The sequence below is a fragment of the Mauremys reevesii genome, linkage group 16, assembly GCF_016161935.1.
Source record: "Mauremys reevesii isolate NIE-2019 linkage group 16, ASM1616193v1, whole genome shotgun sequence".
In the NCBI taxonomy this organism is placed as follows: Eukaryota; Metazoa; Chordata; order Testudines; family Geoemydidae; genus Mauremys; species Mauremys reevesii.
The window spans coordinates 37,377,533-37,380,222 of NC_052638.1; positions in this window are offsets into that span (position 1 = coordinate 37,377,533).

Here is a 2,690-nt window from a genome sequence, read left to right on the forward strand (position 1 = left end):
CAAGAGCAACATATATGTTCCCTAATGACAAATGAGTAAAAATAACCATTCAAACCAGGTGACACTCCCAAACTCTGAAGAACTTAACCCATCTAAAGACAAAAGTGAAGAATACTTACAGAAACATGTTCTTTTCTTTAGCCTTAGGCAGTAGAAAAACGTGACCCTGAAGGTTTGGTCCTTCCACATCTTTCATGAGGCCGCAAGGGTGGCGAAGAGATCAGGTATATAAAAACATGGATATTAAAGGCATAATTCCTAGTTTACATGTTTGAAAGGGCTCTTCTTTCACAACTTCTGAAGATTACAGAGACAATTCAGTAACAGCATAGCAAACAGGTGGCTCTACATAATAACTAAAGTGAATTTCAGGTTCACTGAAATTAACTAAAGGATTACATGGGCTAGAGAATACCATTGCAATTAAGTCCACAACCCCTTTTAACTCCTGTTCCAGAGTAAACCCAGTCAAGCTTCTGGGGGACTTGGCTAAGTTAATTAATAGGTGAGCAGGTGTGGGAGCAGGTTTCATGGGCTCCTGCAGGCTGAAAATATTCTTCAGAATTTGAATAGAACCTTAAGACCAGGGGCGGCTCTAGCAATTTCGCCACCCCAAGCACGGCGGCACGCTGCGGGGGGCGCTCTGGCGGTAGCCGGTCCCGCGGCTCCGGTGGACCTCCTGCAGACGTGCCTGCGGAGGGTCCGCTGGTCCCGCGGCCCCGGTGGAACATCCACTGGCATGCCTGCGGGAGGTCCACCGGAGCTGCCTGCCGCCCTCCCGGCGACAGGCAGAGCGCCCCCCGTGACATGCCGCCCCAAGCACACGCTTGGCGCGCTGGGGTCTGGAGCCGGCCCTGCTTAAGACAATATCAGTACATAGCCCCCATTCTGATGCCTGAGTTACCTCTGAGTCAGCGGTGCCATAAGTCTAATGAATCATCCCTGAGCCAGAGAGTGTGATGAATCATCAGATACAATTACCAGCAGGTCTTGTGATAGACCCCACCCCATTCAATCAGGGTTCAGCCAGTCCACAGGCAAGAACCAACCCAGCTGATCCCAAGGCAGGTATATAGATTCCTAAGGAAAGCAGCCTCTTCAGTCTGCTTGCTGTCACTACCCAACTAGTCATGCTCCCATTGCTAGTTGTTTCAACAGATTGCCCTTGCTCCTGTTCCTACTTGAACCGGGCTATCCCCTACAGCCACTCTGCATCTGCTTCTGCCCTGGCCTGGTGGCTGAGGCAACGAAGCGATAAAGCACATGCTTAAAACTAAACACAGGCTTTAAATACTTTGCTGAACTGAGACCTAAAGCCATCAGAGGGGTTTTTCCTCCAGGGTTCTAGCAAAAGAAGGTGGTAACAGCGCATGTCTTGAAGATGTGGGGTGGCAACTAATGATGCATTTTCAGTCTAATGTAAAGCTTTAAAAGATCACTTGGCAAGAACAGCATCATTAATTAGCTCCCTCAAGTGAACATCGTTTGCAACCAAATCCATTATCTTTGGAGGTCCTGAGTACTATGGTTTCCAAACCAGCCTCAATTATATGATAAGCAACGATAAGAAACTTTACACTTGATAAGCGCTATAATAAGCCTATGATAATTCCTTCCTCCCCCATCCCTACTCTTTTAATGAGCATGTCCATTAACTGTAAGTACAAAGGGAGTTCACGCTAAGCCATAGTAATTTTTGCATGTTAGGATGGCTGAAGAACAGTTCAAAAAGCAATCTGCCTAGAAACCACAAGTTTATGAATCCCAGAAGTTTCATTTGCTCAGGTCAGGTTGAAAGCTTGGCTGAAGTTACAGTAGAAATTTTTCTCTGTCAGGCAACAGAAAGCAGTACAAAGAACCCAGCTGTGAGGCCTCATAGCCCAGGCTTCTAATTAAAACAGTGGAAAATTAGATAACTTCACAAATTCATCACTGCCACCACTGGCTGTCAAAAAAAGCTTGGGGGGTTACCACCCACCTTTGTTTATGTTGCTAACTAGTGTCTCCATTTAGCTTGTGTGCGCGAGAGAGTGTTTTATCTTTCGCCCCTTTCTTTGCTCTCCGACATTTTTTGCACCTCATTCAAGAAAACTTGTATCAGACTGTAAAGAAAGCCATAGGCTAGATTTTACACACACACACACACACACACACACACACACACACACACACCCTCCCTCCCGCCGTATTTTCAAAAGGGCTCCACTCCTATTTGGACACCAAAATGAAACGGTCTGATTTTCAAAAGCACTCAGCATCCAGAAGCTACCCCTGCTCTCAATGAGCTTCGTCATTGTCTATCATAGGAGCAGATCAGCGCTTCTAAAAAGTTGGCCCAAGGTCAACAAATGCCACCTGAAAAGTTATGATCAACTCATTTAGAAATAAAGGAGGAAAGGCTTTCTGGCAAAGCCACCTCCCCATCAGTAGAAAAAGAAAGCTGTTACTCTTTTAAAAGTTGTGTTTTATGGTTTTAATTAGCGTTTGTTAGACATGCAAGGGCTTTCAGGCCAGAGTCAATAAAAATAACTTGTATTATTCTTTATTATTATAAACAAGATGCTATTTCAAGGAATGAAGAGAGAAAGAATCTCAATCCAGAAAACCCTTAGCAGCCATAAAGAAAAATACCACAGGCCAAATCCCAGCATAATACAATAAATAATAATAAAATATAATTCTCTGCAGTA